Consider the following 26,648-nt stretch of genomic DNA (forward strand, 5'->3'; position numbering starts at 1 on the left):
CTATCTTCTGGCACTAATAACTACTTTTTACAATGATAAAATAAAAAAATGCAATCTAAAATTTATCTTTAAGATTGATAATTATGTTCCAGATTCTAACTTATGGTAAAACTATGGTCCAAATCCCATCTTACATTTGCACAAGAGAATTCATATATTTAGTAAAAAGGTAAAGAAATTGCTAGATATCCTGAGCATTATATCATTTTTGGGAACTGCAATAAGTCATTGACTGGTCAGTATTTGCATATGTTTGTGTTTGTATTGGATGTATTTCCTGAAGAACTAGAACATACAATTTAGAGTGATAAATCAGAATTATTTCACTTTTCTAAAATACAGAAAATGTGTGCTCATTAATTTTATTTTTCCTTTTCAAGGAAAATAGCATTTAAAATTAAAATTGCTTTATGAATTGCTTAAAATATCTCAGAAAAAATAATAAGATCAAATTTAGTTAGTTTCAAATTATCTATGGAAAGTGTTAATATAAAGCAAGATGGAATTTTCATTTGCAGTGAAGTACTCATCTATCAAAGTGAATTAACTTTTCAGCTAAACAAGTACCCTTTAATCAATGGTGTCTTCTGAACATCTGTCCAAGTTGGCTTGTTATACATGAGTTTTATCCCTGCCTGCAGTTGAGATTGCAAGCTCATGAAAAAAAAAAAAATGGTGCTGTGGCTATATTTCAGATGCTGCTTTTTCTAGGCTCAGTCTGCCACACTCCCTTTGCTTTACTCTCACTTATTGTAGGTTGGTTCTGCATTCCTATTTGTCTCAAGCTCTTTGGATCAACATGATTGTTAAGGGTTTGACTTATTTTAGCTTACCTCAGATGCAAATCCTTCCTCTGTGCTCACAATCTGCCCTGTCTTTTTGGACAGTGATTATTCATTTGTTACACAATACTGATAGTATTGCACCCACACTGGACATGCAATAGCCCTTACTCTCAAAGACCTTAAAGACCATATGGAAAAAAAGAAATGTAAATAAAACATAGAAGTTAGCAGAGAATCTTTTGGAGCAGAAAGGGCATTTGACTACCCAAGGCCCTATATAAATTATAATTTATCTACATCCTTCTATGCTTATCCTATAGAAAATATGGCCCAATCAGCAATCTTTAATCTTGGTAAAACTATTGCAACACTTCTTTTTGTTGGTACCGTCAGAGTTAAGGAAAACATACTGCAGAGAAATACATTCTTCTGACCACATATCCTCTTATTTCTCTATTTTATTTATTTTAAAAAATGAGCTTAATAAACAAAGCTTTACCAGTCAGTAGTATAATTCTCTTTCTGGGAAGTCATCTGCTGAACTGAGAGAATCATGCTGAGAAATGTCATTTCTTTCTCATTCACTACTGTATTCTTATGCTTCACAAAATGTCTGGCACTAAGATACTTAATACGTACATTTTTCATGTCAACAAATAACTAAACTAATGAATAAATTAACAGAAGTTTGACCTTACTTTAGAATAGCCACATCTCCAGTTCTAATACATCACACACACACACACACACACACAAACACACACACTAGAGATCGCTGATCACCAATCTAGGTAAGTACGTTTTCATGGTGTTTGCTAATGACTATTTGATGTTGCCCCCCAATGCTTCTGAAATGGGTAATGGAGATGTAATCACTTAATTAATTTAAAGATAGGGTCACACGTACTATTCTATGGCTGATTTGATTCAATCTCAGTTATGTTGTATCCCCAAAATGGGTATAAAATTCTCAGCATAGTCCCAATAACACAACACCTGTGATATTAAGTATACATAATATTTCAATATAGTATGATCTAGAAGATAATAAGATGCTTTTATTATCAAACAGGCAATTTTATTTTCATATTTAATTCACCAAAAATAAATATTTTCATCTGTTTCTACAGAGAAATAAATTTAAATGCATATATAAACATGTACCATGCCCTCTTCCAGATACCAAACCATGTTTAAATCTCTAGATGTTTTGCCACCTTCTGGTGCAGCTGCATGCTAGAAACTAAACATGACTGCAGTGAAAGACAACCAGGCATCACTTGTAGGTATTGGATAAGCTCAGCATATTACTGAAAGCTTGAGAAAATCACAATATTACTTAAGACATAGTGTGATGGATGAATTCATCAATTTGCAAACAAAAATAATAGACATATTTTCCTTTATGGGCACAGGACTTTCTTAGTACATGGATGCATGAAAAATCAACACAAATAACATATCGTCTTCAAATACCAAATACCACAGTCTCTAAAGAATATCTGTTCCTGAAATGCTTTTGCTGCATCAAGCAAAATGAGAATGTTTATCAAAGATGAATACAAGTAATCATGACCAGCTTGGTTATATAGGTGATTTGTGACTTCATGTGGAGTGAAAGATAGAGTAATAGATGATGCAGAATCGTCATGAGATTATAGAGAACCAAGAAGACAGAGATGAAAGGTAATATGGAGAGGTGAACTTAAAGTTAAACACACAAAAATAAATATGAAGAAAAAGAAAGAAGCTTTAGGGAGGACCAGTGGACTAAAAGTGCTGTGATAGAGTATTTCTAAATTTTGAAAGAAAATAAGAGCCTTTTTGACTTTAAGAGAGATGACAGTCTATATGGACAGAATTATTTCCTTAAAGTTTTGGGAATGGTCATGGGCAATTCTTCCCACTTGAGTTTCCAGTCCACACGTCCTGATTCTGGACAACAAAGTTAAAACTAGAAAGTGATGTTATTTTCTTTTTAAAATTTGTTGCGCTCACCTACTTTACTTTTCTGGAATAATACTGTGTACTGTGACCTATTATTTGCAGTAGCAATGTCACTAAAATATTTTAAATATCATCATTGTTGTTTTTGCTTGGGAGACATGTTTATAGGAATTAAGACATTCTATACCTCAAAATCATTGCCAAGGCTTTTAAAGTTTCCCTTGGGCTCTCTAAATATTTTCTGTGTGGGAATAGTGATGTAACATTCTTTAAAATGTTAGAAAAGACACTTGTGAGGCTAGAGAAAGTAACTAATCTAAGCTAGGAAGTGCTGCGTGAGAAATATCAGTTCCACTGAAAGATCTAGACTGCAGACCTTATAGAATGAGCCCAGAATCTACCTTTTATCAGTTGAAACTCTCAAGCTTTGTTGTTACTGACATTCAAACACGTCAATTATCTTCCTGATCCTAGCTTCACTCATCATTAAAATGAAAATAATGATATTCAACTTATTGTTATGAAAAAGCTGTTTTAAAAACAATATATGGTAAAGCAGATAATACATTCATCTTGTCCCTTGATTCACAATGAATGATTGATATGTTTTAATTTTTTTATTTTATATGATGATAGCTAAGAAACCTCTATTGAATAATGTGTATACCAGAGTAATACAAGTTGGAGAGATAAAGGCATTCAGAGTAAAGAGAAAGACATTGAGAAATTGAGATAAATCTAAGGAAATGATGCAATAAAATGACAGGCTTATGAGGGGAACTTAGGAAAATGCAATGGCTGGAAAAGGAGAAGCAAGTATGGTAACAGGAAGAGTCAAAGAAAATGAAAGAACCCATTGCCCAACAGGAGGTTTACTGTCACATGACCATTCCCCAAACCTTAGGGAAATAATTCTGTTTGTATAGACTGTTATCTCTCTTGAAGTCAAAAATTTCAAAATTTAGAAATATTCCATCACAGAACTTTTAGTCCTCTCTATAAAGCTTCTTTCTTTTTCTTCATATTTATTTTTGTATATTTAACTTTAAGTTCACCTCTCCACTTTACCTTTGATCTCTGTCTTCTTGGTTCTCTTAAACATTAAATTGTTAATGGAACTCCAAATAAAGGCACAGCTTATTTTTAGTATTCACCCTCCTACATTTCTCAATAAAATAGTTTGATAGTTCGAAAATTATGAATTTAGAAATGTATTGTCAGATTATCTGTAATGTAAATATTTTACTGCTTTTTAAAATAAAAAAAGGAAAAATGCAGTTATATTTTAAAATAAACAGACAAAAATAGCCTTTTTTAACAATTTACATTTATTTTGTATACCTGTCAAATATATTCCTTAACAAGAGGCCCGTTCTGGAGCACCAAGTAATGTTTAATGTGGAGGTAATTTCTGCAGATGCTCTAGCTGTCAGGGCTGCTTTTAAAAGTTGTTTTCAGGGTGTCATTCGCAGGCATTACTTATGTTGTGATATTTTCTGCACCTTGACCTCACAACCTGCTTGATATGCATAACACTTTGCTCTGTCTTCAGAATTTGTTGCTTAAGAATGACCTTGTCTCATGTCCTCTCACTTCATACAGTGTTGGAAAGGTATGTGCATTATTCTTGTTGATAGGCTTTCTGAATTTCTTGATAGGCTCTGTGAATTTGGATGCTCATTTTTTTTTTTTTTTTAAGTACAGATCACTTTTCACCAATGGTGAATTACTGAGCTCACTGACACACATTCTCAAGAGCAGCTACTGTATTTAAACGTGTATGTTCATTTGAATTAGAAGAATTGCCTCATTTTTGAAGAAAACGTGCAATTGAGTTTTACTAATACAAATTATGACTATCCCATATGAAGAAGGAAAAAGAGCCACTTTAAACTCATATTCTAGTCATTTTTATAAACCAACACTTGGATTTCTTAAGGAACATTTCATACAATGTTTACCAAAATTCTAATTATAAAAATAGGCCAAATTTATAAAAGCTAGACCATATGCACCAAAAGGTAAAGACACTAAAAATTATGAAAGAAAATTTCACTTTTTCCCTATTATAATAAATTGAAATGCCAAACAGACTCAAGCAAGTAAAGACAATATGTATCTTAGTCCATTTAGGAATTAGTCCTGCCTCTGTGGGCAAATGGTAGATCTAAGAAACCACATAGCATCAAGAGAATATATGCATTGGCTAAGAATCTTTATTTATGTATATTAAATAATTATATTTTTATCTCATGTTGCTTAATAATGACAAATGATAAGACACAATTTCTCCTCTTAAGAAGCTTTTTATATCAAATTATGTTAAATTAAAAATACCATAATCTTCTTAATCTTTAAAGAGGTGATCGTTTTAGGGTTTTTTTTTAAGTGTATGTTTGGCTGGAAATATACATCTAAACATAATTATTTAGAGATTTTGTCATGACTGTAGTTTCATAAATACCTACATTACATTTCAATGTATTGCATGTAATATATTACATTTCAATGTATTTCAGCATTGAAATAAATTCTAAAATGCCATTTTCACTCTTTCAAAATCAGGTTGAACAAAGAGAAATCCAGTTTCAGAGCAGGAAGAAGAATACTGATTGTGTTCAGGCTACATAAATCATGAATCACTCAGTAGATATTCTGCGTCCCTATTTTATGTCATTCTCTAGATACGCTATCTTAACTGCTTTTTTTTTTTAACCTGTTCTTACAACACTGCATCTTATATCACCAAGGCTATATTGTTAATTGGAGTTTCCTGGATCACAGTGCATATGCATCCCTAAAGTAACCTGTACCACTCTTTATTTTAGTAAATAGTCTGCATTCTATTTTTTTATTAAAAGTATCTAATTAAAATAAAATAATTTAAAATACATATGTTTAACTGGACACTCAGGACTGGTTCAAAAATTGAGAATTTAAGAAAAATTTACCACAACAGCAGCTTTAGTCCCCAAAGTATTATTAGTGAACTACTTTCCAAAACAGTTATTTATGCCATGTTTTCCATAAAAAATAATAATAATAATAACAGTAAATAAATAATAAGAAAAACAAACAAACTAAGCAAACTGAAAACTGAGGTCACAGGGAGAACTGCAACTCCAAATACTGGAGAAAGAGACAAGTACAGAAAAACACTGCTGAGGTCAGCTTACCTGGAGCAGAACTTGTTATGTTTGTAAATTTGTGGAAATACTAAAATGGTAAGTTTGACCAATGGTAGAGTCTAATTAGCTAGGTAAGAAAGAGTTTCCTAAGATCATAGACTGAGGTAGGTTTCATGCACTCTCATGTGTTTCCCCTCCAGGAACCACATCATGTTCTCATGAAGAGCCAAAAAAAAAAATGCTTCATTTCTTCAGCAAGGGGAGGGAAAAATGTAATCATTTTGAAACAATACAGTGAACTATTTATAACAAAAGCCTACTCTCCAGAAAATGACCTTACCAAAGCTCATAATAGAAGGATCATTATCCAACTCCAGCCTTCGTCTTCCTATTCCACCTACAGGGGAAAGGGAGAAGCGAAACAAAGAAAAGTGTAATTAATAGAAAAAAAGTTATAAGCATGGCCTATGTTAATTCAAACATACTAATAATTATCATAGTTATACATAGTCTGAATTCACTAATAAAAGACAGCCACAGTGATTTTAAAAAATAAAAGACACAACTATATGCTATTGTAAAGACACAAATTTAAACCAAAAGAGTGAAGAAAGATATGGCAAAGTAACAATAGTTTTTTTAAATTAAAAAATGTTGGAGTAGCTATCTAAATTTCAGATAAATCATACATGACAACAAGGAAATTATTAGTGTCAAGAGAAGCATTACCTAATGATAAGGGAATTAATTCTCTAAGATGACATAACAATCGTTAATATGTATGCATTAACATTAGATCATCAAAACACATGAGGCAAAAAACAGAAATGCAAAGTGAAACAGAAAAGTCCATTATTATAGCTGAAAGGTTAAACACTTTTTTTTTAGTAAATGAAGATCAAACAGGCAAAACTCAGTAAGTATGTAATTAACCTGAATAGTACTATCGCTTACTCCATCCAACAATAAAAAAATACACATTCTTCTCATGCTCACATGAAACATTCACTGAGAATCTCCTCTGGGTCATAAAATATACCTTACCAAATCTACAGTCATAGAAAATATATGAAGTATGGTTGGCTACAGTGGAATTAAACTAGGAGTAAATAACAAATTGGTAGATGCACAATCACAAAATATTTGATGATGAAATAACATAGTTCTATATAACACATAGTCAAAACATAAGATGAATTATAATGGATTAAAACTAAAAATATATTTTATGAAAATTTGTTTGATGCAGCTAAATAATTAAACTATATATATATTTATATATTATAAAAGTAGGAGAATATGAAATCAATAATCTAAATTGGAGTGTTAAAGCACTAGCGAAATAAATAAAATTTAAGCCAAAAGTAGGGAGAAGAGAGTTATAATAAAATGTACAGCTACTATAAATGAAATTAAAACCTGGAAAACACTAGAGAACATCAATGAAACTAAAACCTGTTTCTTTAGAAAGATCAATAAACCTGACATATCACCAGCCAGATTAAAAAAGAAAAGTAAAAGATAAGAGAACCAACAAATTACCAATAAAAAAATTAAAACAGGGGTCACCATTACTAATCCCCATGAATATTAATAAGATAATAAAGAAATACACTGAACAACTCTATACCTACAAATAGAAAGATTATTATTTTTTCTTTTTTGGGAGAACAGAGTCTTGCTATGTTGCCTAGGCTGGTCTCAAACACCTGGGCTCAAACTATCCTCACACTTCTGCTTCCCTAAGTTCTAGGATATCAGGCATGAAACACCATGCCTGGCTCAAATTTGATAATTTTTATGAAATTGAGAGATACATTAAAGGAAATATATTGCCAAAACTAACACACGAGTACTACCAATCTTACTAGGCCTATCACGTTAATTACACTGAAACAACGATTAAAAACCTAACAAAAATAAATCACCAAGCCCAGATAATTTCACCAGTGAATTCTATAAAACTATTAAAAAGAAAATAGAAACTCTCTCCAAACTATTCCAGAAAATATAAGCAGAGGAAACACTTCTTCACTAATCCTATAAAGCCAGCAATACCTTAATATGAAAAACAGAAAAAGACATTGAAAGGAAACTATAGACCAATGTTTCTAATGAACACAAGTGCAAAAATCTTCAAGAATGTATTAGCTAACTGAATCAAAAGTGTTTCAAAACAATTACACACCATGGCCATTGAGATTCCTTCTAGGTATGCAAGGCTGAATTGACATTTGAAAATCAATTTATGTAATCCAACTGATCAAAGAGTAAACACAAAAAAGCTATATTATTACATCAAGTGGAGGAAAAGCATTTAACAAAATCCAAAATGGGAACAGCTTTCAGAAATCTAATAATAGAGAAGTTGATAAAAATATACAAGAAACTTACAGGTAACATCATACTTAATGGTGTGAAACTAGACTCTATCCTAAGATCAGAAACGAAAACCAGATGTCCCTCTCACTAACCACTATTCAATAGTGTACTGAAATTCCTAGACAGTGCAATAAGACAATATAGGGAAACAAATAGTGTGTGAGTAGGAAAGAAAGAAATACAACTGTCCTTTCCATAGATGACATGAGCACCTGTGTAGAAAATCTCTCAAAATTGACAAAACCTCCCTCCCAAAGACATGTAAACAATAGCAAAGAATGAATAAAAGTCTGCTGGAAGCAATCAGCAATTACAGCAAAGTTGTAGAACACAGGGTAGTACACAATAGCCCATTGATTTTCCATGCACCAGCAATGAACCATTGGAATTTGAAATAAAAAATATAGCACTATTCATGATGGCACCATAAAAGGGAAATACTTAGATGTAATTCTAACCAAATATGCACAAGATCTAAATATGGAAAACTACTAAACTTTGGTACAAGAAACTAAATATTTACATAAATGGAGGCGTATTTTGTGACATGGATAAAAAATTCAATATATTTAGGATGTATACTCTTCCTATATCAACACAAGTCAAAATTCAAGTAAGCATTTTATTAATATTGAAAAAATGTTTCTAAAGTTTGTGTGGAAAGGCAAAAAACCTAGAATAGCCTACACAATGACAGAGAAGAACAAAGTTAGAGGCCTGACATCCCCAAGTTCAAAACTTTCTATAAAGCTATAGTATTCATGAGAATGTTTTATTAATAAAAGAAAAGACACATAAAACTAAAGAATAGTTTTTTTTCCTCCCGAGATGGCAGATTAGAGGCTTTTAGTGTGCCTTAGCTGCTTGGAAATAGCAAGATATATTTAAAGATTTAAGTCCATATGCATTTCAAGAAGGAAAACAGGAATCCACCAAAACCATGGATACTCCAAATCCCTGATAGGAGAATGTGGGCAAACAGCCCACATGGTGTGATCTGTCTGATAAAAGTGAGTGAAGCCCCAGTATGTGAGAAAGGCAGACAGTCCCCCTCTGTTACTCACTTTTCCACTAGGGGTGCTCTAGGAAGAGCGCTTTGTTTCTTCTAAGCCCTTCAGCTAACTTGGGAAATGGCTTGGAGACACTGAGAGGGGAAATAATGGGAAAAGCTGCAGAAATTTTCCCCGACCCAGGACAAAGAGAAGGACACCATTTTTAACTCAGGCACATATAAGGCAAGTTGTTATTTGGTTACCTGGCAGCATAAATACAAAGGCATTTTATTCTCATGTCTGAAATTGGAGCACTTGCTTTAGAGCAAAGTAGGGAACACCAAAGCCAGAAATGTGGAAAATGCCTCAACAATAGGCACTGGAATTGTGCTGTCCCCCATCACAAGACTGTGGTAGGAGGAAAGCTACTACAACATGGCTTCTATGGGATGACTTGTAGCCAAGGCCAGCATGGTGAGCTGGAACCAGTCTGTATGTGTTTTGCTGGGTGGCAGAGTCTGCTTACCTAGATCGTAGAAAGGCAGGACTCTCGGTCCTTCATGCCCTGGCAGAACTCTCAACATTCAAAGCACCCCCATGCCTGAATCAACAGCCTGAGTCACCCCACCTTTCCTGTGCATGGATCCTGGTGAAAGGGGGCCCTATCCATTTCATGCCTAGTCATATCTCTAGGCATCTGGGGCATCCCTTCTACTGGTTTAGGAGTTTAGGCTGCCTCCCCATCTCCATGCAGAAATCTTGGGGCCAAGGAGGTTTCCCAGCTCCATACCTAGTCACACCTTTGGGTGTTTGGTGGATGCTCACTGGGTTCTCCCTCTGCTCTCTACCTGTGCCTGCCATCGGGGGACCTGTAGGCAGGGCTACCCAGTCCAGATTTTCCCATATTGCACCCACCACACTCTGAGGCTGAGCAGAAAGCTTAGACACCTGTGTGACATATGGGTCAGCCCATTGCCTGAGACAATAGAGAGCTTCTCCCAGTAAATAAGGAGTAAGTGAACACTTAGCTGTGCTGGCCTTAGCTGACTCTTACCCATAATCATTATCTACCAGCTTGTAGGTAAAACCACACAGTCCAATATAAAATCTGCTGACAGAGTGTATAGGGCTATAGAAACAAAGCCAAAAGACCCTCTCCAACATTCTCTAGAATTGTATCTGCTAGGGAGGGAGGAAAGAGGAAAGGGGAAACAATAATATCATAGAGAAAGAAAGAAAATGAAAAAAGTCCGATTCACATAAAAAAATAATTACAAATAGTAGAAGTGTCAGCATCTCCAGATGAGAAGGGACCAGCACAAAAATTCTGGCACCTGAAAAATATAAATGTAGTGACACTACTGAAGAATTACATTAGCTTTCCAGCAAAGACACCTAGCCAAAATGGAAACTCAGAAATGACAGATAAATAATTTAAAGGATGGATTGCAAGGAAGGCCAAGAAGATCCCAAACAAGGTTCAATGTAAACACCAATAAACTTCTGAAGTAATTCAGGAAATGAAGAAAGAGTTAATCATTATTTTAAAAAAAATCTATAGAGATTCTGGAATTGAAAACCTCAGTTAAGAAATTTCATAATACAATTGAGTATTTTATCAATACATTTCATCAAGCAGAAGAAAGAATTTCAGAGCTTGAAGACAAGTCTTTCAAACTAACTCAGACAAAAATAAAGAAAAAATAATAATTTTTAAAAATGAACAAAGTGAGAAATATGGAATTATGTAAATAAACCTAATCTATGAATTATTACATTCCTGAGAGAGATGGAAAAACTAAAGACAACCTTCACACCACTCCTATTCAGCATGGTACTGGAAGTCCTAGCCAGAGCAATCAGGAAAGAGAAAGAAGTAAAAGGCAGCCACATAGGAAAAGAAGAAGTCAAACCATCTCTCTTCGCTAACAATGTGATTTTATACCTGGAAAACACTAAAGACTCTGCCAACAGGCTTCAGGAATTGATCAATGACTTTAGTAAAGTTTCAGAATAAAAAATCAATTTATGAAAATTAGTAGCATTTATATGCACCAATCATGTTTAAGATGAGAGTAAAATCAAGAAAATAAGTCCATTTGCAATAGACACACACACACACACACACACACACAAATCCCAGGAATACATCTTACCAAGGAGGTAAAAGATCTCTACAAGGAGAACTGCTAAACACTGCTAAAAGAAAACATAGACGACATAAGTGATTTAAAAGGCATTCTATATTCATGGACAGGAATAATCAATATTGTTAAAATGTCCATACTTCCCAAAGCAATCTGTAGATTCAATGCTATTTCTATCAAACTGCCAAATACATTTTCACAGAATTACCATAAAACCTATTCTAAAAATTATACAGAACCAAAAAGATCCTCAATAACCAAAGCAATCCTAAGCAAAATAAATAAAGCCAGAGGCATCATATTACTCAACTTTATACTATCAGGTTACAGTAACCAAAACCTCATGGTACTGTTAGAAAAACAGACACAGAGACCAATGGAACATAAAAGATGTGTTTGTTCGTTTTCATACTGCTATAAAGAACTGCCCAAGATTGGGTAATTTATAAAGGAAAGAGGTTTAATTGACTCACAGTTCAGCATCACTGGGGAGACTTCAGGAATCTTACAATCATGGCAAAGGTAAAGGAGAAGCAAGGTGCCTTCTTTGCAAGGCAGCAGGAAGGAGAAATGCAGACCCAAGGAGGAAGAGCCCCTTATAAAACCATCAAATCTCATGAGAAATCACTCACTATCAGGAGAATTGCAGACCCAAGGAGGAAGAGCCCCTTATAAAACCATCAAATCTCATGAGAACTCACTCACTATCATGAGAACAGCATGGGGGAAACTGCCCCCATGATTCAATTACCTCCACCTGGTCTCTCCCTTGACATTTGGGGATTACAATTTAAGATGAGATTTGGGTAGGGACTCAAAGCCTAACCATATCATTCTGCCCCTTGCCACTCCCAAATCTCATCTCCTCACATTTCAAAACACAATCACGCCTTTCCAATAGTCTCCTAAAGTCTTAGCTCATTTCAGCATTAACTGAAAGTCCAAGTTCAAACTCTCATCTGAGATAAGACAAGTCTCTTCCACCTATGAGCCTGTAAAATCAAAAGCAAGTTAGTTACATCCTACAGGCCCCAGGCAAGTCCAAAGTCCAGTGGGGCAGTCAAATCTTGAAACTTCAAAATAATCTACTTTGACTTCATGTCTCACATCCAGGTCACAATGATGCAAGAAGTGGGCTTCTATGGCCTTTGGCAGCTCTTTCCTTGTGGCTTTGCAGGGTGCATTCTGCCTCCCACTGGCTTTCACAGGCTGGCATTGAGTGTCTGCAACTTTTCCAGGTGCACAGAGCCAGCTGCCAGTGGGTCTACCATTCTGGGGTCTGGAAGATTTTGGCCCTCTTTTTACAGCTCCACTAGGCAATGGCCAGCAAGAATTCTTTGCGGAAGCTGCTACCCCACATTTCCCTTCCTCACTACTCTAGCAGAGGTTCTCCAGGAGGGCTCAATCCCTGCAGCTGACTTCATTCTGGACATCCAGTTGTTTCCATACATTCTCCAAAATCTAGGTGGAGGTTCCCAAATCTCAAATTCTTGACTTCTGTGCACCTGCACGCTCAATGCAATGTGTAAGCCACCAAAGCTTGGGGCTTCCTTCCTCTGATGCAACAGCCTGAGTTGTATGTTGGCTGCTTTTAGCCACTGCTGGGACACAGGGCACCAAGTCCTGAGACCACACAAAGGAGCAAGGCCCTGAGCGCTGCCCGTGAAACCATTTTATTCTACTAGGCCTCTGGGCTTGTGATGGGAGGGGCTGCCATGAAGACCTCTGACATGTCCTGGAGATATTTTCCCCATTGTCTTTGTGATTAACATTTGGCTCCTCATTACTTATGCAAATTTTTGCAGCCTGCTTGAATTTCTTCTCAGAAAATAGGGTTCTCTTTTGTATCAAACTGTCAGTCTGCGAAATTTCAAAATTTCTATGCTGTTTCCCTTTTAATAAATTTGAATTCCAAATCATCTTTTTTTGAATGCATAAAACTGAATGCTTTTGAGAGAACCAAAGTCACATTCTGAATGCTTTGCTGCTTAGAAATCTCTTCTGCCAGATACCCTAAATTATCTTTCTCAAGTTCAAAGTTCTGCAGATCTCTAGGTCAGGGAAAAATGCTTCCAGTCTCTTTGCTAAAGCATAACAAGAATCCCTTTGCTCCAGTTTACAACAAGTTCCTTGTCTCCATCTGAGACCACTTCAGCCTGGACTTCATTGTCCATATCACTATCAGTATTTTGGTCGAAGCCATTCAACAAGTCTCTAGAAAGTTCCAAACTTTTCCATATCTTTCTGTTTTCTTCTGAGCCCTCCAAGCTGTTCCTACCTCTGCCTGTTACCCAGTTCCAAAGTCACTTGCACATGTTCCAGTATCTTTATAGCAGTGCCGCACTCTCTGTGACACTAATTTATTGTATTAGTCCCTTTTCATACTGTTATAAAGAATGGCCTGATATTGGGTATTTTATAAAGGAAAGAGGTTTAAATGACTCACAGTTCACCATGACTGGAGAGGCCTCAGGAGACTTAAAAATATTGCAGAAAACAAAGGGGAAACAAGGCACCTTATTCACAAAGTGGCAGGAAGGAGAAGTGTCACCTTAATATGGTTTGGCTCTGTCCCCACCCAAATCTCATCTTAAATTCTTATGTGCTGTGGGAGGGACCCAGTGGGAAATAAATAAATCATGTGGGTTGGTCCTTCCTGTGCTGTTCTTGTGCAAATGAATAAGTCTCATGAGATCTGATGGTTTTAAAAATGGGAGTTTCTCCAAACAAGCTCTCTCTCTTTTTGCCTGCTGTCATTCATGTAAGACATGATTCTCTCCTCTTTGCCTTCCACCATGATTGGGAGGATTCCCCAGCCATGTGGAACTGTAAGTCCATTAAACCTCATTCTTTTGTAAATTGCCCAGTTTCTGGCATGTCATAAAAATGGCCTAATACATGTTTGAAGTGGGAAGAGCCCCTTATAAGACCTTTAGGTCTCATGAGAACTCACCAACTATCATAAAAACAGCATGAGAATAACCATCCCTATGATTCAATTACTTCCTCCTGGCCTCTCCCTTGACACGTGGGAATTATGGGGATTATTGGGATTACAATTTAAAATGAGATTTAGAGGGTACACAAAGCCTAACCATATCAAAAGAGAACACAGATATAAAGCTGCATGCATACAGTAACTTAATCTTCAATAAAGACGATGAAATTAAGTATAGGAAAAAGGACTCCCTATTCAATAAGTGGTTCTGGGACAGCTGGCTAGCCATTTTCAGGACAATGAAACTGAAAGTCCACTTCTCATCATATACAAAAATTAACTCAAGATGGATTAAACATTAAATTTAAGATTTTAAAATATAAGAATCCTAGAAGACCTAGAAAACACAATTCTGTATGTTCAGCCTTGGGAAAGGTTTTAGGACTATAAATTACCTCAAAAATAATTGCAACAAAAACAAAGATTTCACAAATGGAACCTAATTAAACTAAAAGCTTCTTCACAGCAAAAAGAAACTATCAACAAACAACCTACAGAATGAGAGAACATATTTGCAAACTACTTCTGACAAAGGTTTAATGTCTAGAATCTATAAGAAAGTTCAACCATTGAAGAAGCCAAAAACTAATAACTCCTTTAAAATTTGGGCAAAATACGTGAACAGACACATCAAAAGGAGACATACACACAGCCAACAAACATATGAAAAAATGTACCACATCACTAACCATCAGCAAAATGCTAATCAAAGCCACAGGAGATATTTTGTACCAGTCAGTGACTATGATTAAAAAGTTAAATACAATATATGTTGACAAGGTTGCAGAGAAAATAGAACACTTATTCACCGTTTTGGGGAATGTTAATTAGTTCAGCCACTGTGGAAACAGAAGATTTCTCAAATAACTTAAAACAGAACTCCCATTGGACTCAGTAATCCTGTTACTGGGTATATATTCAAAAAACATTCTATTAAAAAGACACATGTACTTGTATATTCATCATAGCCTTATGAAATCACCCTCATTGCCCATTGATTATACATTAAGTAAAGAAAATGTGATACAAATAGACCATGGAATACTGCACACTCAGAAAAGAGAAAAACTTCACATCTTTTGCAGTAAAGTGAATATAGCTGGAGGCTATTATCTTAAACAAATTAATGCAGGAACAGAAAACTAAATACCACATGTTCTTACTCATAAGTGGGGGAGCTAAACATTGGGTATTCATGGCTATAAAGATAACAATAGGAGACACTGAACTACTAGAGTGTGGAGGGGGAAAGTGGGGCAAGGGTTGTAACATTACCTATTAAATACTATAATCTCAAGACCTTTGTGATGGGATCAATTGTACCCCAAACCTCAGCATTACACCATCTGACCATATAATAAACCTGCACCTGTACTCTCTGAATTTGAAATAAAAGTTGAAACTTTAAAAACGTTAAAATAAGAAAGAAAAACAGAAAAGCACAGATAGCCCAGAAATAGACTCACAAAAAAGATAAGCAACTGACCTTGACAAAGAGGCAATGACAAATCAAAGATAAAGGGTACCTTTTTCAATTAATGATGTGAGGACAATTTGACGTCCATGGGCAAAAAAATAAATCTAGACACCGATCTTATACACTTCATTATAATTAAAATGGATCATAGATCTAGATGTAGAATGCAAAATTATAAACTTCTATCAGGAAACACAGAAGGAAATTTTCATGAACTTTGATTGGCTATGAGTCTTTAGATATAATACCAAAACTGAATCTGTGACAAAAATAAATAAAAAACAAGATAAGTTAGAATTTCTTAGAATTTAAAAACTTTTAATCTGTGAAAGATGCTGTTAAAATAGTGGAATGAGAAGTTACAGACGGAGAGCAAATATTTTCAAAAGACATATGTGATAAAGAACTTGTATACAATATATACAAAGAACACTTAAAACTTAGCACTCAAAATGATCCAATTAAAAAAAAATGTATAATCTATCTGAACAGACACATCAACAAAGAAAAAAAAACATTACACAAATTCCAATCGAAGGACATTCTTAACAAATCTGACCAATACTTCTCAAAGCTGTCAATGTCATCTAAGGAAAGTCTGAGTAACTGAGGAGCCTAATGAAACATGATGGGTAAGTGTAATGTGATGTGTTAGATGGGATGCTGCCACAGAAAAATATGTTGGGTAAAAACTTCCAAAAGTTAGGGGGAAAAAAAAAAACTAAGAAAAACTTCATGAAGTATAGACTTTTATTAATAATAATGTATTAATATTTATTCATCAAGTGTCAACAAAATTTCCATACTCATGTGGGGTGTCAGTAACAGGTACCCCTGTGTGAAAGGATAGATGTGAGCTCTCTGTACTATATTCTCAATTTTTCTGAAAATCTAAAATTCTTCTAAAAATAAATTATTAAAGAACTACTATTTGATAGTAAAGATACACAAATATTTGCATATTATTGCAACACATACCTATTTATATCTCCTCTCTGATGTTTATGAAATATATATAGGACATAAATTAGCTATTATGGGGTTGATACTTTTAGAGAGACAAGTCCGAAGTCCCTCAAAGGAAGTACATCGGAATTTTTGAGATTCTGGATACCAAAGTCATATTGCCTTATTGTGAATTCCCACTTCATTTTTTATTACTGAGAAAATACTTATTACTAGGAAAATTTCCTTTCTGTGTTTTGGTTTTCTCGTTTGTAAAATGTTTAAAATAAAGTAACCTAACATAAGCGGGATGTGGTTTCTCACGCCTCTAATCCCAGCACTTTGGAAGGCGAAGGTGGGCAGATGACCTGAGGTCAGGAGTTCAAGACCAGACTGACCAATATAGAGAAACCCTGCTTCTACTAAAAATGCAAAATTAGCCAAGTGTGGTGGCACATGCCCGTAATCCCAGCTACTCAGGAGGCTGAGGCAGGAGAATCGCTTAAACCCGGGAGGAAGAAGTTGCGGTGAGCCGAGATAGTGGCATCGCACTCCAGCCTGGGCAATAAAAGCGAAACTCCATGTCAATAAATAAATAAATAACCTAACATAAACACTAATCTCATCCTATAAGGTTGTTGAGATAATCATTTGAAGTAATACATATAACATATGTAAAATAGTTTCCAGTACATAGTGTTGAATAAGTATTAGTTGTTATTGAAGACAAAGATCTTTATTCAGTCATCTATACCAGTGCCTGATAATATTTGGCTTATAGTATGTGTTGACTCTATGTTGCTTGAAAGAATAAGTACACAAGTTTGAACTCATTTCTGAATGAATAAATACACATTATTCCAACACTTTTATAGAAGAATTACAATGTCAAAAGCCTAAATTCTTAAAAAGTAAAATGTGTTGTGTCTTTTTCTTGATGTAGACTTAAAATATCTTGACCCCTTACTGCTTCTTGTCTCTAAATAAATCCACATGACATCTCAAGTAAAAAAAGCTACAGGCAACCTCTCTGGAAAATTTTATGAATGGTGACATCATTATGTAAATCTCACTAACTTAAACAAATATAAGCTATAGGATCCACTACGTTTTTTTTTAAACCTCACAAATCATTTAGACACTAAATATGTGTGCATGTTTCTGAAAACTGAACATTGTTATCATCTCTAATAAAATTATAATGTTTTCACAAGTTAAGTAAGTGCTACCCATTCATGTCTAAGTAAATCTGATCAGCCTGAAGAATTACAAGGAGACCTCATCACCTGAATATGTGGATCAAAGAACTGATTTATTTAAAAGGAAAATAAACAAGTTTAAATTTTGTATAATAATCCGTTAATTTTATCAGCAATACTAAAAGTCAACTCCTTTTTATTGAAATTTTGTAAATACCCAGCAAGAGCACATGTGGCTAATTTGTCTTGTGTCACACTTCAGAAAAGCCTTCAAATTCATCCATATGTGCAGCCCTCACGTATTTTGCATCCATATACAAGAGATCCACTCTTTCTGCTTTTTTCTATTACTAACTGAAAAACTACATAATAGATAATTTCTCAGATCAGCCGATACATTGTTTTTAAGTTAAATTCTCTTTTGAGTAAAAAAAAATTGGCAAAAAATAAATCAAATTATATGGTTTGGCTAAGAAATCTGACAAATGAAGATTTTAAACCTAGGACTATATTTTGAATTGGGATAATATATTTGGGTCTCCAAAAAGAGGATTATTGCTTGGAATTAAGTAAAACAGGTCAGTTATAAAAGAAACATGCGGAAAATGAGTGAATGAGTTTGAGGGAAAGTGTAGTCCTTGTTTTGTTGGTGGGACTCAAGATGACAGAGGTCAGTTAGGGTGAAGCTAATTACTATACAACCATTCAATCATGTAATCATAAATGATCCAGTCTAACAAACAAGAAAGAGCAGTACTGTTCCAGGTAAAAAAGAGGTTCAAATTGTGTGAACAGTGATAACATTGTTCCTGAATGTAAATTTATTCTCAGCTGGGCTTTTGTCTGGAAATAATATGGCATCAGAATGAAGAAGAGGATTTTGCTTTCTGATGGGCAAGAATAGATGATGTATCAGGGAAACATCCAAGAGAACAGGAACTAGTGGAATTTTTTTGGCTTACTGGAGAAATAGAAGGCTAGGACAGAGAGACAAAGCAGAAATTCTATACTGGAAAGGTAAACAGGGGATGCAAGTTCATATGCAAATAAGCATAATGGATGAGTGATATACAAATTCAAATAGAATCCCAGAAAATAACCTCCAAAGAAACATGAATTCAAAATCAAATAATTTATTTCAGTTTTTAAAAATCACGTCTTTAAGTTTTTGAATATAACTCTTTTTTTCCAATTAAGAGTATATTTGGGCTGGGCATGGTGGCTCACGCCTGTAATCCCAGCACTTTGGGAGGCCAAAGTGAGTGGATCACTTGAGGTCAGGAGTTCGAGATCAGCCTGGCCAAAATGGTGAAACACAGTCTCTACTACAAATACAAAAATTAGCTGGGCATTGTGGCAGGCACCTGTAATCTTAGCTACTTGGGAGGCTGAGGCAGGAGAATCTCTAGAACCTGGGAGGTGGAGGTTGCAGTGAGCCGAGATCGCACCACTGCACTCCAGCCTAGGTGACAGAGTGAGACTCCATCTCAAAACAAAAAAGAAAAAAAAGACTATATTTGCCAAAGGTCTTAGATAGTCTGAAAGATTATGTTGCTGAAGCCCAACTAAAGTGATTTAAACAAGTGAGGGTATTTATTTCTGTCATAAAAATAAGTCCTGAGTAAAGCAGTATGGGACTAATCAAGTGGTTCATTGAAGATGTAGGCAACCTAGCCTTCTTTAATTCTTATGCTTTCATTTGTGTCTACTTCTGTCTTCTACATTACTACATATCTGCTGCTTCTCCAGCCCTTCTGTTTAATTTTTATTCACAAAGAAAGAAAGAGGGACAAAGTCCTCTTAGTCAAATAATTTGGTGTTTTTATTCATCAAAGTATACCCTGCTTTATGCACTTTTGCAAATAACTCTTTGGCCCAAACTGTGTAACATGGTCACCATTAATTGCAAGAGTAGATAGGATTGTGGTGGGCCAAGTTTTAAAATGGCTCCTAAGAGCCCCACCTTCTGCACCTTCTGGTGCACAAGCCAAGCCATCTATCAACTCCTCCCCACTGTGTGGGCACGATCTGGGAAAATTATTCTCCTGATAGTTTTTTTTTTTTTTTTGAGGTGGAGTCTTGCTCTGTCACCCAGCCTGGAGTGTAGTGGCACGATCTTGACTCACTGCAACTTCCATCTTCTGGGTTCAAGCGATTCTCCGGCCTCAGCCTCCCAAGTAGCTGGGATTATAGGCATGTGCCACCACACCTGGCTAATTTTTGTATTTTTAGTAGAGACGGTGTTTCACCATGTTGGCCAGGCTGGTCTTGAACTCCTGATCTCAGGTGTTCCACCCACCTCAGCCTCCCAAAGTGCTAGGATTACAGGCATGAGCCACCGGGCTCGACCTTGATTGCTTTCTTATGTAGCTGACTGAAGAAGCGTTTTCCTGCTGGCTGTGAAGAAGTAAACTGCTGTGGTGAGAGAGGACTTAAGGGTGATGTCTGGGAGCTGAGCATGACATCCAACCAGGAGCCAGCAATAGACGGAGAAGCTCAGTCCTATAACCACAGAAAACTGAGTTTTGCAGATAATTTAAATGAGCTTGAAAGAGAACACCCAGCTTCAGATGAGAATGCAGCCTAGCCAACTTTTAGATTTTAGCATTATGACATTTGGAGTAGAGAACATAGCTGTCCTTTGCCCAGGTTTCTAACTTACAGAAATAGGGAGATAGTACATGGTGTTGCTTTCATCCGCTAACTGTGTGGTTATTTGTTATGCAGCAATAGATTACTAATTCAGGAATGTATTACTTTAACTGGACACTTTGCTGTTCCAAGCAAAATTGCTTGATGAGAAGTAGAAAGTAATAGATACTGGGAAGCAAGTAAACAACTGTATCTAAAAGGTTTTGCACATTTGGTTGTCCCATTCATAAGTGCTAAACCAAATCACTAGCCAGTGTTGAAATTTTTGTTTGGATTTTTAAGAGCTACTTACTAACATTTGAGACTGCATCCTGTTTTTTCTCTTCGTTTTTTCTTAGTTTTTTTGTTTGTTTGTTTGTTTTGTTTTTTTCTCTTACTGGCTGGGTGTGGTGGCTCATGCCTGTAATTCCAGCACTTTGGGAGGCTGATGCAGGAGGGCAGCTTGAGCCTAGAGGTTCAAGACCAGGCTGGGCAACATAAGAAGATCCCATTTCTACAAAAATGTTAGAAAAATTAGCCAGGCATGGTGGTACGCGCCTGTGGTCCCAGCTGCTTGAGAAGCTGATGTGGAAGGACTGCTTGGGCCTGGGAGGTCGAGGCTGAGGTGAGCTGAGATCGTGCCACTATACTACAGCCTGAGTGACAGAGCGAGATTCTGTCTCAGAATAAATAAATAAATAGATAAATAAATTACCATAACCCAACTCGTTTCTTTAATGCTATGGAATTTTCCTATTTGTCCAATTGTCATATTTTACTTGTCAATTTTCCATACATGAATGTAATGAATAAAAGGGTGAATCAAAGAATAATTAAATTAATTATTTTTTAAAAATGCCTAGGCTTATGATGTTTACTATAAAATGACTACCTAGTAGCTATCAGCTTGGGTGGATAAGCTTTATGTAAGAGTTATTAAAAAGGCTAGAGACAATAACTGATTTCATGTTACAGTTTTACAATCATTTTAATACACAATATTCTGAAATGATTAGTATAAGTAGCTTTAGAGAAAGCTTTGAACTATAGGAAACATTTGTTCTCTCCTTATGAAGTTCAGCAGGCATCCTTTTGGCCCTGAAGTCAGGTGGCAATGTCTGCCCCTCTTCAGGAGAAGTGCAGCTGGAATTCATGTGGTGGATAATGTTGGGCACCACCAATTTAATTAGTTTGACCACTTGAGTCCTGCTGAATGAACCTAGTACAGGGGGTTAATCACTTATCAGTGGGAAAGTATAAGATACATGTGCAGGTATAGCATTATCAGCCAGCAGGTGATAGTCTGAGTTATGCGCTCTGCCCTGCCCACTGGGTGGCAGAGCCAGTGAAGCATTCAGCCATTGAATTTCCTGGCTGTTTAACTGACTCACATACTACTCAGGACAAATTAGCCTCGTGAATTTCTTCTGCTAGTTTTTCTTAAATGAATGCATCTTGTTTGTTGAGTTTTTTAAAGGTGGCTTTTCTCCCAGATTTCTATCAGCACTTATTTTACTTTCTTCATTATCCTTTTAAGAGAAAAACACAAGATCATTGTTGACCCCTGGGAATGTTAAAAGGGAAATTTTAATTGATATTTAATGCCTAATTGTCACCAAATATAAATATATCATAATACCTTTTAAGTACTGGAAAGTGAATAAGTCTCCAAAATATTTGTTCAACTCTTTCTTATAAGATACCAATTTGGGAAACCTTGGCAGATTCTTCATGTTCCAAAAACCATTTTATTAATAGTTGTTTTGTTAAATAGGGCAGTCACTGGATAATGACTAAATGCTACGTCTACTCACAAGAATATGAAATATAAAGCTGCCTAATATCAGAACAGTTATTAGATATAAATACTAACACAGAGAGTCAAACACTGTGTGTGATATATTCAGAAAGATCAGTTTATATTTGATCAAAGGAATTCCTCTTCTAGAATTGTTAAACCTGTTATAACCAAATAGGTACCATAATAATATGAACATGCAAGAATTAGCATACTTGAGAGCTTGAGGGAAATTGTGAACCCTTAATTTGCACTGAGATACACATTTTATCAATCTTGGCATGTGATAAAAGAATTGAATCTCATCTAGGGATAATTTTTGTCAAATATAGACAGCTAATTAGAAATAAAGCTTGTGATGATGTGTTAGACCCAAGTAACCTTTCTTTCAGCTCATCATAGAGAAAGACTATTCACTATCATCAGATGAGAAGATTTTATTTCTTGAGTATGATACACAGTCCTTTCAGTATTTCTCACTTTCTCATGGAGCTAGAGTAAGGAATTTATAGTAAGAAATGGAATTTCTCACTTAAAACCGAGACTGATTCAGGTTGATTTTACAATTTTCATGTATCTATATATCAACTGTAGACATTAAAGTTGAGCATCGATACTCCCTGTTCTTTTCTCTTCAGTTTGCTTCCCTGGCCACTTAACATTAAGTGTCATCATTTCACTGACTACAGACAATGAAAAGTGTGTAGAAGTTGTGTCATTTCCGAAAGCAAACATTTAATTGTTGGGACTTGATTTTTTCCACCTTTCTTTCCCTGCTCCTTCAACTGGGAAGTCGTTTATTATAGTCAATTTAGTTACAGTATGTGGAGCCACCACCAGCCTGCATCGCTGACTCACTGTTGAGAAAGCTGTTGCCCTGAACATTTTCCAAGTTCACAACAGACTTTAAGTTGTTGAGAAGTAAACTTTGTTGTTACTATTTTTTATACAACAAGGCTTTTGAACCTTTGTGTATGTGTTACTGCAGTGTACCCTATTCTATTCTGACTGATAAACCGTCAACTCTGTATGAATCTTTTGATAGTGTTGGGGAAAAAGTAACTTTTTTTCTTTACAATAACTGGAAATGTGATTAGAAAATTTCACCATCCTAATTTAATCTGTATTCATTTTAACTTGAAATATAGTTCCTTTTTTTCCATTGTTTAGAACTATCTATACAACCAGTATTTGAGCACATGTCATATATTTTCTGAATGCTATTGCTGAAATATCAATCTCCTCTGAATGTGACAGAAAGCAGTAATGCTTGACAAGCCATCCTTTGCAACTTAACTTGTATCTACAAGCTGACACAAGACTCTAATTATTTTGTATTTAAAAGCAAATCCTTAGTGATTGCTCAATAGATTACCTCAATCTTATTATTATTCTCATTCATTTATTACTCACAAATGTTTTATTGAGATTCCATTGTGTGTCAAAATGTGTTTTTGACTTTGGATACCAACAGTGAAAAAGATTGACAGTCTCAAACCATGTGCTTCTGTGACAAGTTTGCCTTTGCATACCACAGCTGTGCCAAACGTCTAGAACTCTGTGTTAGTGCCAAGAGAAGGAATGCCCACTATGAGATTACATAAGTTTAGAAAACATAAAGTCATCTATTCCTCACTTGCCCTTTAAAATATATTTTTTTTCTATTTACTGCTTCTGTACCCATGGAATTGAAGTATTTTTGATGTTTCAGACATCTGTTAGTGAGAAGGCTTTATAATCAGGAGGGTTAGACAGTGCTTTAGAAAAGTTTCAATATTCGTTAATTTTCTATCATCACTTAAGTAAAATTAAAATTACAAATCAAGAACTCATGAAGGGCCCACATTTCTATATTTATCTAGTGACTTCCTGACATTCTCCTTCCTGAATTTCATTATATCATAATATCAAATGGCTTGTAGTCCCCCACAGACATGATAATCTTCCAGTTCCATTTGTCTGTGTCCAAGTTGTTATCACTCGCTCTATAATTCTTCTTAGCCTGTTATCACCTTATCTTCCCATTCTCATCTTGGGTGTGTTTTCCCAATAGAGGCATTGTTGACACAACCAGGCAGAATTAAGTGTCCTGTTCTATGTTACCATTGTCCTCTGCATATGCCTTCAGCACAACAATATCATATATGCAAAACTATTTATCTGTTTGTAAAGTCTTACTAGATTGTAAGCACTTTAGAAAAGGCACTGTTAAAACTGTCTTCAGGCTTTTCAATAAGAAGTATGCTGAGACACCACTATTAGTCAATAAATATTTTTTAGGCACTGCTTGATAAAAGCTCCTGTTGTTTTAAAGGTAAAAAACATATAGATGCAATAAATTCTGAAGACATGATTAGTCATTCATATATGAAAACTTTGACATAACCGAACCACATTTTTTTCTTTGACCATGTTCTGGTATACTTTGCAAGAGGCTATGATTAAAGATGGAGAGAATACATATTGAAGTCATAAAATCTGGGGGTTGGCATCTATCTTTCTCATGTTTTATAACTTTTAGAAAGTCATTTTACATCAGTTTTGTCTTCCATAAAATAGGAATAATAGTAATAACATCCAACATGCACAACATAACAAATAAAATATGGAAGTATCTATAAATCATACTTAACACATACTAGTTTATCTTAAATTTTAGAAAAATGTATGTATAGAATACTGAGACATAAAATATTATATAAAGTTAACCTTATTAATAGGCTATGTCATGTTAATCTTAATTCTATCACATTTGCCTAAACTAAATTCCTTCTAATAATATTTCCTATAAGTTATTAACAATATAAATAAGTCCATGACAAGCATTTTAATATTCTCCTAGAGAGTACTCCCAATAAAACTTTTAGGTAGCCATTAGCAATGTCACGTCTGTTTGCAAAATAAAATTGCCTTCTATAGGGCTTTAAAAATCATGGCCAGGTGTGGTGGCTCACGCCTGTAATTCTAGCACTTTGGGAGGCTGAGGTGGGCAGATCAACTAAAGTCAGGAGTTCAAGACCACCTTGGCCAACATGGTGAAACCCTGCCTCTACTAAAAATACAAATATTAACCAGGTGTGGTGGCACATACCTGTAGGCCCAGCTAGTTGGGACGCTGAGGCACTAGAATTGCTTGAACCTAGGAGGCAGAGGTTGCAGTGAGCTGAGATTGCACCGCCGCACTCCAGCCTGGGCGATAGAGCAAGACTCTGTCTCAAAAAAAAATAAAAATCACGTATAAATATGAATTATTACGTGTAACTAAAATATTGTCATGATCCCACTTGTTTGAGATTTCTAGGAGAAAAAAAGTTGAGCCAATTATGTATAGTCCAGATGAATTGAAATTATCCTACCTGCAAAATTAGTTGGGACACTTTTATTTATGTTTTTTTTTTTTAGCCTCCATAAAATGTTCCAAGTGGTAGTTTTAGTATCTGACATTTGATTCAAGCTACTTTATCTTCCCATTTTTTTCTTGCCTGACTCAAAATCACATTTCAGGTGCTTTTAACATGTGTAAAGATCCCATTAAAACCCATTTATATGATGAGACTGTCCATTATTGGCCTCCAGAGACCCTAGGAAAACACATTCATTCATTCATTCATTCATTCATTTCTCAATTCAATAAATATTTGTTGAACATCAATTGTGTGACGCATGCTGATTTAGGTATTTAAGAGAGATTTGTAAATGAAACCGATCTTCCTTCTGCAGTTTACATTCTAAAACATCTCTATTTCATTACTCACTTGATAGTATTTTGTTCTTCTTCCTACTAACATAATTATGATACTGTAATTCTATTGCCATTGTATTTCCTGAGCTACTCACTAGGTGGTTGCAGCATGCCCCTGTTGCTATGAATAATCACTTGAAGCCATAAGGAGATTGAAAAATGTTTCCAAATGTTGGTTCCCATAGCTGAACCATTCCTTATAAAGAAGCTATTTTCTTAAATAATATTTAGGATTTTCAGAAGAAGATCTCATCTCATTAAAGAAAGATGTATATATTTATAACCTTCTATTAATTATTCTACCCGCACTTTCTTTCTAAAATTCATTGGCACTTGATGAATGTGAATTTGGGGTTAACATAGTCTTGGCGGTATCAGAAGAAACCTGTCATGGGAGCTGGAAACACTACTTCTTGGAACTTAGATGTGGGTTGTAATATCGCCTATTGTGATAGAGTTTTTTGGTAATTTAAGTTT

At 35.2% G+C, this 26,648-nt stretch overlaps 1 long non-coding RNA gene across 2 annotated transcripts in view; it reads right to left on the minus strand.

Moving 5' to 3' along the window:
* Nucleotides 1–26,648, minus strand: part of LOC134757061 (uncharacterized) — a 450,478-nt gene that overhangs the window by 37,743 nt on the left and 386,087 nt on the right. For both annotated transcript variants that reach the window (XR_010130671.1, XR_010130672.1), the window contains exon 3: nt 6,201–6,257. This is a non-coding gene — a long non-coding RNA (uncharacterized lncRNA). The remainder of the gene's footprint in view (nt 1–6,200; nt 6,258–26,648) is intronic.

This window comes from Gorilla gorilla, chromosome 14 (genome assembly GCF_029281585.2).
Source record: "Gorilla gorilla gorilla isolate KB3781 chromosome 14, NHGRI_mGorGor1-v2.1_pri, whole genome shotgun sequence".
Lineage (NCBI taxonomy): Eukaryota > Metazoa > Chordata > Mammalia > Primates > Hominidae > Gorilla > Gorilla gorilla.